Raw genomic sequence first — 17582 nt, 5'->3', positions numbered from 1 at the left:
CCACACGCGACCGAAACCCCGAGATTCTCCGTTGCAAAATAGCCTTTAACTACACACTTAGAAATTCTTAAATTTGCACGAAACGGAATCACCAAAGAACGTAAACGTTTCCAAGATTGAATCACAAATTGGACTCAATTTTACGCGCATCATGTAAGTGCTGGTTGGTTGCGTTAGATGTCAACAAATTCGTTTCACCAGAAACGTAGAATCAGTATCACGTTCATCAACTATCTTCTAACTCGTTGAAATAGCCGTTAGGTAAGAGATGTGGCTCACAATCAGCAGATCCGGTGTTCGAATCTCATGTATGACAAAATTTTACTTTTCTATTTTTATCTGTCAAATCGGTTCTAGCGATTGCTAGACGCTAAGAAAAATTAAGTTTTATTGTGGGGTGTCTCGAAAGACGTAAATTTACATGTTTAAACCTCTAAATTTGTGTTTTTGAAGATGCTCGTATATGTCAGGTTCAGGACACTTAAAATTACATGATATTTTCTAGGTGTGTAGGTCGTGAAGGCTACTTTCTTCTGCGCTTTTACAAATGTGGAAAACAGGAGACAAAGAATCCACCTTCGCATTGTCGATGCTCCCGAAGATCGTCCATCCGAGCCTCGTTTTTGCTGCCACCGGCCCGTTTATCTGTCCTCCGCGTGTTTTCAGGGGTAGTGACAACTTTATATTGTCTAGTCCAATCAGGATACGTGGCACGGCTTCCTCATAGCTTTTCACTGGAAACCCGGACAAATAGGGGTACTGACTAGCTAATTCTTCATACTGCATTGTTTGCACGGGAAGATCTAGCTGTTTCACCGTGCTAACACCGGACAATGGGAAACTTCTGCTGCTGTCCTCACCGGAAATTTTCAAACTAACCAGCCGAGAGTCTTTTTCGTGACGAGCCACCTTCCCTGTCCATGTTAAACAGAGTGGCTGCGATGTCCCACCAAGGTTCAGTAGATCGGCAACTTCTCTGTCGATTAGCGTCGACGACGAACCTTCATCAAGAAAGGCAAAGGTCGACAGTTTGGCCTCGTTACCGTACAGCACCACCGGGATAACACGGAATATCGTCGCGCTTTGGATTCCGCGATGAACGTTGATCGTGGCGTCGGATTTTGCACGAGCTCCTGAACTTTCAGGACCGGTCGTTTTAGTGGCGGACGGCTGGTTTGGATGAAGTGATGGATGGTGTTGTTTGGTGCAATCTCCGATCCCACAAGTTCGAGATGACCTGCAGGCCCATCTTCCATGAGGGACTAGGCAGACTGCACAAAGCTGGTGTGTTTCGACGGTCTTCAACCGTTCTCCGAGCGACAAAGATTTAAACTTGCTGCAGTCCTTGATTCGGTGCCTAATGCTTTGGCACACGTAACACGGCCTGTCCTGAGTGTCCACCTTTTTTCTTTGCTGCTCAAGCTTCCGGGGCTCAGACACATGAGCATTGACGAACGCCTTATCTTTCTTCTGCTTGTCGTGTCCGCAGGGTCGAACTCCGTCAAAGTCGGTGAAATACGCCACATCACTGGCAGCAGACGTGATTGCAGTCATGTAGTCGCAAAATGATCCCAAGTCTACTTGTCCAGCGTTTCTTTTGTAAAGCGCCCAATCTAGTCGGAGATGTGGCGGCAACTTATCCACCAACTCCTGTAGAAGTGTTGGATTGTTCAGATGTGCATGTTGATTGGCGGCCTGAAGATGGCCAACAAGGTTCTGAACGAAGTTTACCAACGTCTCTAACCTTTCAGCTTTCTGAGTAGGCACGTTACGAACCTTGATAAGCAGCGACTGTACCAGTCGCTCTGGGCTCCCGAACAATGTTTCCAACGTTTGCATAATTTTCGGAACCGATGACGGCAGCAATAGATTGCTCCGGACTGCCTCCAATGCTTTGCCTCTGAGGCACTTCTGCAGCCTCATCAAATTTTCTGCCTGCGAATAGCCACACATAGCAGTAGAATTGCGGTAGCTACTTATGAAAAGTGGCCATTCCTCAGGATTTCCCGTAAACGTTGGGAGCTCCTTAGGCACAACCTGCCGGGCAGACAACTGCTGTTGAAAGTGTCCCCACATTGCCTGCTGATCCTGCATCTGATGCTGCTGAGTAACGTGAGACTGTACCGGTTGTTGTGGCTATCGATGCGACGATATCGTTTGATGTATCGAAGAATCCTCACTCATTGCATCAAAATCGACTGGAGGCGGTCGAGGTGGGGTATACGAAAGCGGTGCTCGCAGCGCAGACGGTGGAAGTGACCATTCACCAAACCGAATGCTCGCCGCCGATCTCGATTGTTGCTGCTGTGTGTGCAACTGTTGTGGCAATAGAGGGTTGACCGACGCTTGTGTTGTCGGTGTTGGTTGCACAATAGCTTGCTGCTGGATCACTGGCTCCTGGGACGACTGGGAAACAGAGGGGAGCTGTGAAGTCGCCGCCTCTTCGAGCTGCACATCGGTTTGTTGTTGCGGTGTTGAACTCGACGGAGGCAAATCGATTATTGATACCGCCGGCCGTTTGTCGTTTGCTTGTAGTAACGATGCTTCGCTAATACACGGAAATGAAACGCGTGATTGTGGAGGTGGAGGCTTCGATAGTGGTTCAGCAAACAAAAACGTTGGTAGAGCCGGTCGAGGAACGAGCTTTGGAAGTATAGGTGGAGGCATTGCTGATTGTGCACACGCAGGCTGAGTATACACTGGTTGTGTAAACAGCGGTTGGATATACATCGAACGGGAACTTCGTACTGCTTCAGCCGATCGAATTGGTGTGGAAGCTGTGATCGGATTGTTTACACCAGCGACCGAACCCCTGCCACCAGTACTAGCGTGATCAGTTACCCATTCGATAGCAGGTCGAAATGTTGGTTGCTTGTCTCCGGAGCGCGCTCGTTCATTCGTCGGATTTGATGGGACTTTAGGCAATGTTCCGGTGTATTTGGTCAACATTCCTCCACCTTGTCCGTTACTTGCTACGGGAATACCAGTGCCAATCGATACTGGTACCAAGCTACCATTCCTGCTACATGGTCAGATTTTTTGCATTTCTCGCAAACGCTCTGAGATCTGCCAGCATTGGCTTTCGCCGCCGCTGCTCGCGTAGTTGTGGGCATCATAGGATTGTCCTTTAGATGACCTCCGGGATCAGATGAACTACTTACAGCAGCACCGTTCTCATCGAGAGGAGTTCTTTAAAGTCTGTAAATCATAAAAAAATATCTATTTTAGCTTTAAAGCTTCTTCCGAAATAAATGGATTCGCTATTAGAACCGTGATCGCTATTCTACGTCTTGGACCGCGCCTACATACTTTAAAGAACTCCACTCGATGAGAACGGTGCTGCTGTAAGTAGTTCATCTGATCCCGGAGGTCATCTAAAGGACAATCCTATGATGCCCACAACTACGCGAGCAGCGGCGGCGAAAGCCAATGCTGGCAGATCTCAGAGCGTTTGCGAGAAATGTAAAAAATCTGACCATGTAGCAGGAATGGTAGCTTGCGATAAGTGTCATCGTTGGTACCATCGTACGTGCATGGAGATGACTGAGACGCTGGACGGTAAGTGGACATGCAAGGGCTGCACTTCTGTACAGAAACCGCTGAACCTGCCGATCTTCTCGTCTAATCTTCAGTTGGTGATACATCTCGCGGATGTCACCTGCAATTGCAATCTTTCGCTGCCGAAAACGACATAACACAGCTGGCAACGAAGTGAGAAGGTCCGGTCCCTTGAGGAGCATATCGTTCAGAGACACTCCATGCGCCTTGGCCGCCGCATCCCAAATGATTCTCACCTTCCCGGGCTTCCTGGGGTTTGTTACCACTCCGAGTGGGAGGTACCACGTTCGAAGAGGATCGTTCTCCTCCAATTCCTCAGCCGTTGCTTTGTGGGCGTAACCTTTGCACTGATATTCGGCAATCTGTTTTTCCAAACTCGCTTGTAGTTCCGGATATTTCCGCAGCTTCTTCCGAAATAAATGGATTCGCTATTAGAACCGTGATCGCTATTCTACGTCTTGGACCGCGCCTACACGGCTACTAAGATATTGGAAGAGTTCAGCATTCTCCACTGATTGCCCAGCTACCGAAAAGCTGGAAGGGTTGACCGTGTTTACATCCAACGATTTGGACTTGCTGACGTTGAGGTAAGGCCTGCCGCCGAGGAGCGATTGGCCGGAATAGCGAGCTTGCTCTGCATGTCAGTGCGCCGTTGAGCTAGGAGAGCAACGTCATCAGCCAATTCGAAGTCATTTAGGTGCTCCATGGTAATGGGCTGCCACAGCAACCCACGATTTGGTACACGATCAATCGCACCTACCAGAATCTCGTCGATAACGATGAGGAACAGTAGCGGTGATAGTATACATCCTTGCCACACTCCAGCAACAACCCGGATGGAATCGGACAAAACACCGTTGTGCAGTACTCTGCACGAAAATGCCCTGTACTGTGCTTCAATGAGGCTGATGATTCTCTCAGGGAGACCCTTGCGCCTGAGGGCTTCCCACATGTTTCCTTGATTGAGACGGTCGAAAGCTTTTTCGTAATCAATGAAGACCAGGTAGAGAGACTCTTGGAATTCATTGATTTACTCCAGGATGATACGGAACGTGACAATATGTATGGTCCACACAGGATCGTCCGGCACGGAATCCTGCTTGCTGTCGTCGGAGAGTTGCGTCTATCTTCTCCTGTATCCGGTTAAGGATCACTTTGCAGAGGACTTTGAGAACGATACACAGTAGCATGATGCCCCGCAAATTATCGCATACAGTCAGGTCACCCTTTTTGGGTACCTTTACTAAGACGCCTTGCATGTCCCGTCTACATGAGCGTTTCACTTCCTTCTCGAGCTCCTCATGTTTTCGCTCGCTCTATCGCAGATTTGGCGTTCCTTCGCCCCTCTATCTTCCTCCAGGTATAATCTGTGATCCACTGCTTTCTCCGGGTGCGTAGCTCACCCAAATTATTCTCGCCGGTGACGATTAAGGCGTTCTTGATTGCGGTCCATGGAATATCCGCAGCACGGTCCTCTAGCTCCTCGACGAAGGACCTTTTCACCGCAGCGGCTTCCAGTCGGCATGTGTTGAACCGACGTCCGATTTTCTTCTCCTGTCGCTGGATCGTGGCAACGATGGTCGGGCGCAATGTCGGAGCTACGTTTGTTCCGCACATCAAGAAGGCTCCGTCTCCATTTTCGGCTGATGCAGTGGGAAAACTTGGCCGAATGTATGCAGAAATCTCGTCACCCCCCTGCAACAGATCAACTGTGGTAGATTCACTGTGGTCGTTATAATGGTCAAGCTTTGAACACTACAGCGATCGATTGACCATGCGAAAAGGAGAAAGAACGTAGAACGGTAGAAACAACACAAACCGAAATTAATGTTAACTGCAATCGATAGTGCAAATCATCTTGTACAACTTACAAGTTGAATGCTATATTCTTAAAAGTATTTACTAAATCTATGCCTATAATTAGAGCGTTTGCGACTTAGTGCTATTTCATGCAGTATTGCCATAAAATCTGTAATACCAAGGTAGGGAAAAATTGGATGAAACTATGTTGAATTCAACCTTGAATTGATTATCTCTTCAAGATAGCCGCTGAATAGACGCTACGTGTAAAGGATCATAGAAAGTTCAACTATTGAGAATCCTTTATTAATTTGTATGTACTCATATCTAACCGCCAACTAGATTTGTATTATTAAAATTCCCTTAACCTACAGTACACAAACAAGCTGAAACAAGACCGATCCGGTGTTTTGTGATAAGACCCTACCGTTTGAAGGTCACCAAAAATTGTAAGATGAAATTTATTTTATTTATTTAGGCCGGAACAAATCTCATTTTTTTTTCTTTTGTCACTTTGCTCGTTGACTCGTCAAGGGGGGGATGATAAATAATAAATGTATTTGATGGAAAATTAACCAAACAATTAGGCAAAATAGTCACTCATCGGATTTGTTAAGAAATTTTCTCCACAACTCTAATTTCACTTGAATTTTTTTAAATTTCTTAAATAATTTATTTGTGTCCCCCCTCAAAATGTCTAAATCGGACAAAAAATTTCCGAGGGGGCGGTGACATAAGAGAAAATCGAAATTTGTGTCAGCCTTAACGTTAATGCATTATTTCTAATAAAGTTTATTCAGCTTTTAGCTTACCTAAAAGAACAACTTTTTTTATTATTGTAGGTGACTATATGCCAAAGACCGCAAAGTGATCCGTTGCCTGATAATAAAGTTATACCCTAGGTAAAGTGAGACGAAACTTTGTTGTTATTTTTCCAGTACCTACATGTAAAGGAATAATATCAATAATGAAATCTCAATACGCCGCCTCACTTTGCCTAGGGAATAACTTTTTTCACAGCCGTCGGATAACTTCGCAGTCTTCGACAAAGTTGTTTGGAATACAGTCATCTACAAGAATACCAAAGGGCTTAATTATTAGGCGTTTACAGCGCCACCTAGCGGCAAAAATCGAAAACCTCAGATTTATCCATGGCCAAGTTTTCCCCTACAAACTTCAAGCCTGTTGAACGTCCCCTTAGGCTTGACCGATTTTGCTTAAATTTTGAACGTAGCTTCTTGGAATCCAAAACAACTGAATGGTATTTTTCGAAATTTTTGTTGTTCATATAAGTGAGGGCCACCCTACTATAAAAGTTTTATTTGTCTTACATTTCGGCAGCATCGGTTGGCGCATAACATTGGATCATGGTTAGGTTTCGAACCCGTGTTCCGAGTCTGGATACAATTATCCTCTTATTATTAGGTTCCCACTTCAAGAGCGCAGCGTGGGCGTAAGCACTGAGCAGTAATCCTACTCTACGGTGGCGAGGAGAAGCGTGTTTACCTCGTTGGCCGAAGTATAGCAAAATTTGACCCGATTCCAATCTGTGTTCTCCAAAGTTCGGCTAACGGACTTCGTCTAGTCCAAGGTCCATACAGCATGCCTCATTTGCTAGTTGTGCCAGTTTACCCTATTGGGCTAGGATTAATACATTGACCAATGTTTCGCTCCAAAAGTCGTTGCAGTTGAATCAGTTTTTAATCTTTCATTTTCGGTTTCTGTAACGGTTTTTGGGTTTCAAAAACCGTAGGTTGTTAGCCTACGGTCCTCTATTCACCGTGGGGCTGTCACCTTAGATATAGCTTCCGGTGGAGGAGCATTTCATACTCAGTCGCTGGATACCAGAACAGACGCTGTTTGAACTGCACCTCCTTGGTAAACAGACTATTGGTGCGTACCTCCTTGTCTTTGTCATCAACTGATCCGTGGATGCATGAGGCAGGGGTTTGTGAGGACCAGAGCTAAGTTGGAGGCTCTCCTTATCGTCTCACTGTTTCAAACAATATCCCACTGTGCGAGCCCACACGGGCAGCACTGCCCGCCGTTTGTGACAATACTTCCTCCACCACCGCACGGTATTCTCTCAGGCACGATCAAAGTGCACTCGGCACACCGTCCGTGGCCTCCGTAGTCCTTCCGGCCAGAGCAAACGGAACGGAAGTAAGTTTTATAGTTGGAACATAAGTGAAGATAAAGTTTATAGCAGCGGCAACCTCGGCAGTTCAGGGGAGATATGTTATATTTGGAAAATTAATTTCCTTCTTGTGCACGTAAGATGAACTGGCGAGATTGGATGGACCCTTCCCGGACAGACAGCTGATTACGCGGAGTGAATCACTTTTTGCGTATACACGTCGAATGTTAGTGTTGGATTTCGGCGAAATTTTCACCGAATGTTTTTAGCAGAAAATTACAGTCCACTCCTAACTGAGCCACTTAACTGACCTACTTTTCGATGATACATATTTGGGTATTAGGCTTCGTAATTTATTTCCGTTTTTGTTAATAACGAACACAATACTATAAAAATTAAAATAATAAGTATTAGTACAAGAGCTATCGGTGAAATCATGCCACTTTGAATATCGTTTTTCTTAAACTCCTTTCCTTCCTGAATTGACTTCATATGTATTGTTATGAACAATCCGTGTTAAAATTCTAACGAGGTTATTTCAGCAGAACCTATAAACCATCCGGTTTTCTTTTCCACACTTGAGCCCCTTGTTTATACCTCATGGAAATTGTAAGCATTTTTACAGTTCCGACCAATGTCGACGGTGTGGCACCTTTCTGCGCTGACTTCGTATCAGAGCGCAAAAAAAACAAACCCAAATGGCATCGACCAGCACCCGTAGTACTGGTAGCAGCAAAGCTTTCTGCAGAAAACGACACAAAAATTATCATAATTTTGCAATAATAACGTTAAATTTCAATTGTCTCGCTTACTATGTAGGGAAATGTACGCGGTAGGTAGATGCTACACAGTGCAAATGGAGCGCAAGCGAGGTGGTCGTTAGCCATGATAATAATATAAAACTCGTTCTGAACAAAAGCATGCAAATATGAACCTAACAATAACAATAGATAGATTAGTGCCTATGTACCTACGGGGCAACAAAGAAGTTGAAGTTAAAAAATATGCAATGACTCACGATGCTTTTTGCCATTACTGAATGCGCAGCCAATGGCAGGTCGTTCTTAAGTCTATCTAAAGGTCGTTTGATTCGATCTCTGAAACGGTTACTGATAATTGCAGATCTGTTTGTTTCTGGCCTGTAGGGTAATAAGTCTCTCTAATAAAGACACATCAATCAATCAACCTGTAGGGTAATGTAATTCGAAACGCCAGTTTTCACTTTTTATTTGTGTTATTTACACTGCGAAAACACATTACTGGTCTGCCCATTTACCCAGCTTTCAGCATACCCTGTCCACCGTATCCTTACGGACTTGGCCACCTTCTGGATACTGCGTTCGCCCTAGCGTGCTGCGATCTCGTGGCTCATCCTACGCCGCCACACATCGTTCTCCAGAACACCACCGAAGATCGTCCTTAGTATGCGTCGATCGGAAACTTCAAGTGCTGCCCAGGGGACCCCTTTCCAATCTCGGGCTTGGATTAAATCCACTAGACCGACGCCACGACAGCAACGCTACCAGGATGTTCTCTCCGCGGCCACTTTATCGCTGTAAGTGTCGATTTCGACCGCAGAACACCGGTATGACCTACGGAGCCGACACTGAACCTCTGGACCACCTCTTGTACCACATCTGAACTAGCCATTCTTCTAGTACGTGCACCACCTCCTCTGTAGCTCCAAGACGATGTGGGTTGAAACGGTATTTTAGCAAAACTCATCCTACACATCCTCTGGACTAGATTGTCCTCCCCACATGTGACAAGCATGCGGTCACGCATTGTGCGATAACGGGGACACACGAACAAAACTTGTTCCGCCATTTTCTCTAAATCAACACAAACCGGACATCCGGGAAAACAAGCATGATCGAAACAATGTAGATACTGTCGCAAGCATCCAAAGCCTGAAAGAACCTGAGTCAGGTGGAATACTCATGGCACCTATTGACCCAACTAGGGAAATGGAACCATCTCGGACGGCAGGGGTCCTATTTTGGGCACTTTTCTGCTATAACTCAGCCAATTCTGAACCAATTGACACCATTTTTGGAACGCGATGAGATACGTATAGTATCTAGCCGTGTACAAAATTGCAAGTCAATTGGTTTGGAATTGACTGAGTTATAGCGATGAGTGCCCAAAATACCGGCCGCTGCCCAAGTGGTTCGCTACCTCATCTACCCTCGGAATCAATTTGTGGGTCCACCTTCCTTTGGTGGAGCTGTCCCACGCGCGCTGCCTTTTTACCATGGAGACCATCCTGGCAGTGCTGCGTATACCTCTTGTGCCGCGCATTTCGAAGCACTCTATATCCTCCCTGATAAGGATACCGATAGGCACCATACTAGTGATGACGCAGAGTGCATCGTTTGACACGGTATGGTACGGTAAAAAAAAAAAAAAAAAAAAAAAAAAAAAAAAAAAAAAAAAAAAAAAAAAAAAAAAAAAATAGGGCCCATATAGCCGAGGCGGTAAACGCACGGGTATTCAGCATGACCATGCTGAGGGTGACGGGTTCGATTCCCGGTCGGTCCAGGATCTTTTCGTAAAGGAAATTTCCTTGACTTCCTTGGGCATAGAGTATCTTCGTGCCTGCCACACGATATACACATGCAAAATGGTCATTGGCAGAGGAAGCTCTCAGTTAATAACTGTGGAAGTGCTCATAGAACACTAAGCTGAGAAGCAGGCTTTGTCCCAGTGAGGACGTTACGCCAAGAAGAGGAGGAGAGGAGGTACGCGCTCGTAACCCTCAAGAACATTAGCCTATAAGTACTCTCCAGTTTACCACGGTAGTTTTTAATACTAAGCGCCATGCCCCAAGCCGGGTCTCCATACTTGAGTATAGACGAATCGACACTTGCCAGAAGCTTGCGCTTGCTAGCATACTCCACAGAGCTATTGAACATCATCCGGGACATTCATGGCGCAGTAAAAGCCCCTCGATGATCCCCTGCAACATCTCTGGAGATTGCTATGTAGGAGTCATTACGCCTCTCGTCTTAGCCATCACGATCATGTAGGCATCACTCAACAGATTCGCATTGGCACTCTGACAGAGACCTTCGAACCTCGTATCGCTCTTTCTCAGCTCGTAGGCAGGCGAGGCATAGGTCCGCAATCGCTTGAGTCCACCAGTAAGCAGGTGGTCTCCCATTTCTAAGGTGGACTCGCCTGGACGTGGTCGCATCGCACGCACGCGAGAGCCTCGCCACCAGCTCGTCGCCGTCTAAACCAAGTAGGCTTCGCTCACGGAGAATGTATGGTGCCTTCCACCTGCGAGGCCGCCGCTTCCGCTATCCGCTACCTGATGTTATTGTAGTCGATACTGTAGCGAACCACCACGCGATCGCTGTGAGTGTAGCTATCGTCTACTCTTGGTACCGATATTAGCCAGGATCTTACCCCGCGTCGGCACCCCCAGAACGCTCCCCAGTGATCCGAAGATCGTGGAAACGCTGTTTTCACGCCACGATATACTCTCTACATTTTTAATTTGAACAACTGGCAACTCTAGACATTCTTATATTGTTGTAAACTGGGCACCCTGCACTTTGTTATTGTTTGTAAACATGTTTATTTACTGAACGGTTGTAGTTGCAGTAGCTCGTTCGCGCTTATCAAAAATACCTAAAACTGAATACATATAGAGTAACACAACGCACCTAAATCACAGATAACACTAGTCGACAAAATTGAAACTTTTTTCACGCACTTTCACCATTTGTTCCATTTCTAATGGAATTTGGCCCGCTGATTTCGAATCTGACTTCAGAATTCCTGTAACACGTACAGTTTTTGAGAAAAATAGGATTTTATTCACAAAATTTGATATGTCATAGAAAATAAAATTTTGGTATTTTAATTTTAAATTTTTCATCTGCTCATTATACCTAATATTTATATTTAATAGATTTTTATCCACTGATTCTTAATCTGACCTAAGAATTTCAGTAACACGTAAAATTTTTGAGAAAATACCGTTTTATTCACAAAATTTTATATTTTCTATTTTCAATGAACTTTTGTCTTTTTAATTTTATTTTTTTATCTGCTCATCTTCAGCAATTGAAATATTTATTAGATTTTCATATACTAACTCGGAATCTGACCTAAGAATTTCAGTAACACGTAAATTTTTTGAGAAAAATAGGGTTTTATTCACAAAATTTCATATTTTCATACAAAACAAAATCTTGTCTTTATAATTTTGAAATTTTCATCTGCTCATAATATCCAATAGTTATACTCAATAAACTTTGATCCACTGATTCAGACTCTAACCTAAGAATTTCAATAACACGTAAAATTTTGAGAAAGTAAGGATTTATTCACCATATTTCATATTTTCATGGAAAATAAAATATTGTCTTTATAATAATTTTTTTTTATCTGCTGATCATAATCAATTTTTATTTTCAATAGATTTTGATCCACTGATTCAGAATCTAAACAAAGATTTTCAGTAACTCGTGATATTTTTGAGAAAATAGGGTTTTATTCACAAAATTTCATATTTTCATAGAAAATAAACTATTGTCTTTATAATTTTCATTTTTTTTATCTGCCAATCATAACCACTATTAATATTCAATTGATTTTAATCCACTGATTCAAAATCTAACCGGAGAATTTCAGTAACACGTAACTTTTTGAGAAAAATGGTTTTTTTCACAGAATTTCATATTTTAATAGAAAATAAACTATTGTCTTTGTTATTTTAATTTTTTCATCTGCTCTTCTTGACCAATATTTATACTTATTAGATTTTTATATACTGACTCGAAATTCGACCTAAGAATTGCTGTAACACGTAATGTTTTTGAGAAAAATAGGGTTTTATTCAAAAAATTTCATAATTTTGAATTTTTCATCTGCTCATCATAACCAATAGTTATATTCAATAGATTTTGATCCACTGATTCAGAATCTGACCCAAGGAGTAACACGTAAATGTTTCGAGAAAATAGGGTTTTATGCATCATATTTCATATTTTCATGGAAAATAAAATATTGTCTTTATAATTTCATTTTATTTTATCTGCTGATCATAACCAATATTTATTGTCAATAGATTTTGTTCCATTGATTCAGAATCTGAACAAAGAATTTAAGTAACATGTGATTTTTTGAGAAAATAGGGTTTTATTATATTTATTTGTTTTTACTATCAACAGGCTAACTTATGCCCCAATGATATTGGATCTACATAAAATCAATTTAAATATTTATATTTATATTTATATTTATTAGATTTTCATATACTGACTCGAAATCTGACCTAAGAATTTCTGTAACACGTAATTTTTTTTGAGAAAAATAGGGTTTTATTCACAAAATTTCATATTTTCATACAAAACATAATCTTCATCTGCTCGTCTTAACCAATAGTTATATTCAATAGGTTTTCATCCACTGATAAAGAATCTGACCTAAGAATTTCAGTAACACGATTTTTTTTGATGATTTTTTTATTTCTCCATGGAAATTCATTCCAACCTAGTTGTCTAAGTGAAAATTTTACGACTTCCACCTCAAAACTTCAAATTTGTTCGAAGATACACATCTGTTCTGTGATATAAAAATTGGTTATGGTTAGTAGATAAAAAAATAATATTAAGGGCCTGTTCCAATTGGCGAATTAAAATTAATTTTCACTCAAATTTGACAGTTCGACACTTAAACTTGACAGTTCTCCTAAGGAAATAATTATTGAACTGTCAAGTTTAAGTGAAAATTAATTTTAGTTCTTCAATTGGAACAGATCCTAACAACACAGCATTTTATTTTTATGAATGGGGTTTAACATTTTTCTCAAAAACTGAACGTGTTACACAAATCTTAGGTTAGTTTCCGAATCAGTAAATAAAAATGTATTGAATATAAATATTGTTTAAGATTAGCAGATAAAAATTGTAAAGACAATAGTTTATTTTCTATGAAATTTTATAAATAAAATTCCATTTTTCTCAAAAATTGTACGTGTTACACAAATTCTTAAGTCACATTCTGAATCAGTCATTTAAAATTAAAAAGATTTTATTTTCTATGAAAGTTTACGTGTTACACAAATTCTTATGTCAGATTATGAATCAGTGACTCACAAACCATTAAATATAAATATTGTTCATGATGAGCAGATAATCTATATATATAAAAATGAGTTTGAAGTTCCTTTGAGGCAACAAAACTCAAGAACGAATGAACCGATCAGCATGGTTCTTGCACGATTCGGTTCGTATTCATGGTGGCTGTGTTTATATGTACAAAAAGTTACGAAAAATAACCAGAAAAGTAAGAGAATTGATAATGTACTGATTTTTCATGAGCTGGGAAGAAAATCAACACGATCGAAATGAAACCAATCTAGAGTGCGGTGCTATTTTGAGCTACACAGTTGTCAAACCACCACAGCTTGGCAAGACAACGTTTGCCGGGACAGCTAGTAAAAAATAAAATTAAAAAAACAATATTTCATTTTTTATGAAAATATGAAAATTTGTGAATTATACCCTATTTTTCTGAAAAAAAAACTACGTTTTACTCAAATTCTTATGTCAGATTACGAATCAATGGATCAAAATCCATTAAAAGTAATTATTGTTTATAATGAGCAGAGAAAAATTTAAATTATAAAAACAATATTTCATTTTTTTTTAAGAAAAAAATGAAATTTTGTGAATAAAACCCTATTTCGCTCAAAAACTGTATGCGTTTCAGAATTCTGAAGTCAGATTCCGAATCAGTATACGAGAATCTATTGAATCTGAATATTGGTTAAGATGAGCAGATAAAAAAATAAAACTATAAAGACAATATTTTATTTTCTATGGAAATATAAAATTTTGTGAATAAAAATCACTTTTTCTCAAAAATTTTACGTGTTATAGTAATTCTTAGGTCAGATTACGAATTAGTGGATCAAAATCTATTAATTAAAAATATTGGTTAAGATGAGTAGATAAAAACTTCAAATGTAAAAAGACAATAATTTTATTTTCTCTGAAAATATGAAATTTTGTGAATAAAACCCCATTTTTCTCAAAAACTGTACGTGTTACTGAAATTCTAAGGTTAGATTCTAAATCAGCGGATCAAAATGTATCGAATATAAATATTGGTTGAGATGAGCAGATAAAAAAAATAATAATATAAAGACAAGAGTTTATTTTTTATGAAAATATGAAATTTTGTGAAAAAAAAACATATTTTTCTCAAAAACTGTACGTGTTACAGCAATTCCGAAGTCAGATTCGGAATCAGCGGGCCAAAATCCATCAGAAATGGAACAAGTGGTCAAAGTGCGTGATCCACTGTCGACCAGTGTAACAGACGTTTAAGCTCGAACAAAAATACGTCGAAATCGTGTGTAAAGGATTTAATGTACCTCAACGCCACCAACGGAGACTGCCCCACATAGAAAGTCGATTTGACCCCACGATGGCAGTGTTCATCGTTAAAATACACTAGCCCACAAAGCGACACGAGCGCCAAACGGCCAAAACCGGCGAGCACTGGAAACAAATATGACAACACAACAATGTAAGTGATGGAACGCTAGCACCGCGCAACGGAAGCATAACCACATACTCCGATATGACCGCTACAAAGTTTTACACAAGGCAGCAAGCAAAGATAGACGTCTGTTCTGTAACTAGTGGGCGATCCCTGCCCAGCACTGGTGAGACCCCCCTCCTTCAACTGCCTCAGGGTCGGCGTACGCGCTTGACTATCGCGGCCAAGGAAACACTTAAACACTTTACGATACACAAACCCACTTTATTTCAACTTTTGCACTACAGGTACCTTTATTTGACTACTTTTCCACCCAGTTTCTTACTAGCTATCTCCTACCTCACTTTCTCTTCTTCTACGCAGTCTTCGGGGGCCCCTTCTTCTCGCTCCGCTACTTCACCTTCTCCTTCGTATCTCCTTCGGTGTCCTTCGCTGTCGCCTTCCGTTGGGTTGGACGGCCGTTCGGTGCAGTCCGAGTCGCGACGGTTGGTTGAGCGCGTGAACTCCAGGACACGCTTCCAAAATGGCCGCGCCTCTATTGTGTGGCGTCTGAATGGCCAACGATGGTCTATTCGGTCGACGGAGTGGCGTTCTTGACGGTTGGGCCAATCTCCGGACCACGATTGGTTTTCACAGGGTTGAGGCGTACTTACGGCAATCCTCCGGGTAAACTTGGAAGAATACGCGGGTAAGTAGGCACAGCGCTATTCGCAGGTAAGCACTGGCTTTTAAACTTTAGCACAGGGGTCCTACTGGATGATATTCCTTAATTGCTTCTTCCACTTCGCACTTTCGCTCGAATTAAATGACAAAGTCACTTTTACTTCCAGAATAGTTTCAAAACTTAGCTTTTGCTTGGTGAGCTCACGTCTTGCCTTCTCGAGATATGCAACGTAATTCCCTGGGTTAGCGATGGCGGTTCATTCTCCAAGCCTTCGACCGACCGTGCTGTAATCCGCCCATGGTTTTCGCCCCATCATGGCCCCCTTTACGCCACCCACAATGGCCGCCCAACATGTCCTTCTGCGACGTCTGGTGGTGAGTAGCGGAACTCTTAGCTGCGTTACATCACAGTGGGTGTTGGGTAGTGTACAAGTTCAGACATTTAAGGACTTCCTTGGTACAAGATTACAACACAACGATAAACAAAATCACGATAATCTCACAAATCTTGGACACTTCAACACACCACTGGTTACAGTTCTCTGTGCCTAAATCAATCAAAACGTAAGTACTGTTAACTGTGATCGAATTTACCAACAACTTTATGCGGATTTCAAAATTGCCTTCTGGAGAAAACAAATGTGGATGTTGCAGGAGAGAAATAAAAAAACATATACTCACACCAGACGCAGTGGAAGTTAAGGCAGAGTTGCTGTTTAAAATGTTCAAGGATAAGGAAAGGTATTCAAATAAGTTGGAATTTGTTGCTACGAATGAATGGTATGATAGGTTCCGGAAGCGTTATGAACTGCGAATGATGCCTGTGTCTAGTGATGTAGAAGCGTTCGCTTCGTTAAAGGAGAACCTTATGCAGATCATTCTAACCAATGCAGTGGATACGAAAAGCATGAGATCTACAACGCGGACGAATCAGGTCTGTTCTTCAGAATGCTTCCGTCCCGAACGTTGACATTGCACGATGAGGACATAGCCGGAGGTAGGAAAGTTATAAAATCCCGTGTCAACATTATGCCATGCCATGCTGCAAAGTCGACGGTTCAAATAAATTACCGCTGATACTCGTGGGAACCGCTAAAAATCCCAGAAGTCTCCCCAAGGACAAATCGTTACTGCCAGTCTACTACAGAAGTTCAAAGAAAGCTTGGATGGATAGGGAATTGTTCAGACGGTGCTTCTTTGCTCAGTTGATTGACGAATATCCGCATTTCAACCTGAACTGCGATGAAGACTACTCACTTGATGCGGATGTAGGTACTAGCCTTGGCGAAAGTTTTCGCTGAGGCTTTAGATGAGCACCAGTGTTCGGAAGATGCGAAACAGTGGCTAAATGATAGCGTCTACGATACGAACGGTGGAAAAAATACTGGAGAGTGTGACCTCTATACTGATCAGGATTTTGTGGACTATGTTATTACCCGTCATCTGAGGGACCAGCGATGCAGCAATGAGTCACGTGCGTGTCTTAGTGACATTCACAAATCACACCGAACAAAAATGTAATCAAAATTGAAAGGTTCACCGAGGGTCATGAAAAACACGATAGGGCAATCGAATGTGTCGATTACTTTATCGATTTTATGGGACAAAAAGAAGATATTTTGGAGGTTATCAGATTGAACGCTGTCAAAAGCATATTGATTGAGTTGGAATGAAAACGCCGTCGAGAATCTAAAAAAAAGCTTGCTTATATATATTTCCCGTTTTGACTTTGACCACTGAAGATGTTGAATTAAAATTCAATAAATGTTTGAAAAAGTTTATATTATGAAGAATTTTATTTTATCCAAATGTCTACCGACCTCAATACCCTCAGCAAAGTTTTGTTGAATACCCTTGTGCTAAAGCAAGGCTGATTATTCACCCTCATACTTCATTATAGACA

General features: G+C 41.8%; 1 protein-coding gene across 2 annotated transcripts in view; it reads left to right on the top strand.

The window, feature by feature from the left end:
* LOC134285420 (uncharacterized) overlaps positions 1 to 17582 on the top strand; it is a 446116-nt gene that overhangs the window by 14796 nt on the left and 413738 nt on the right. The gene's annotated exons all lie outside the window — the stretch shown is intronic.

Source organism: Aedes albopictus, chromosome 1 (assembly GCF_035046485.1).
Source record: "Aedes albopictus strain Foshan chromosome 1, AalbF5, whole genome shotgun sequence".
Lineage (NCBI taxonomy): Eukaryota > Metazoa > Arthropoda > Insecta > Diptera > Culicidae > Aedes > Aedes albopictus.
The sequence above is the reverse complement of the archived record's forward strand: the minus strand, read 5'-3'. Positions and strand labels throughout refer to the sequence as shown.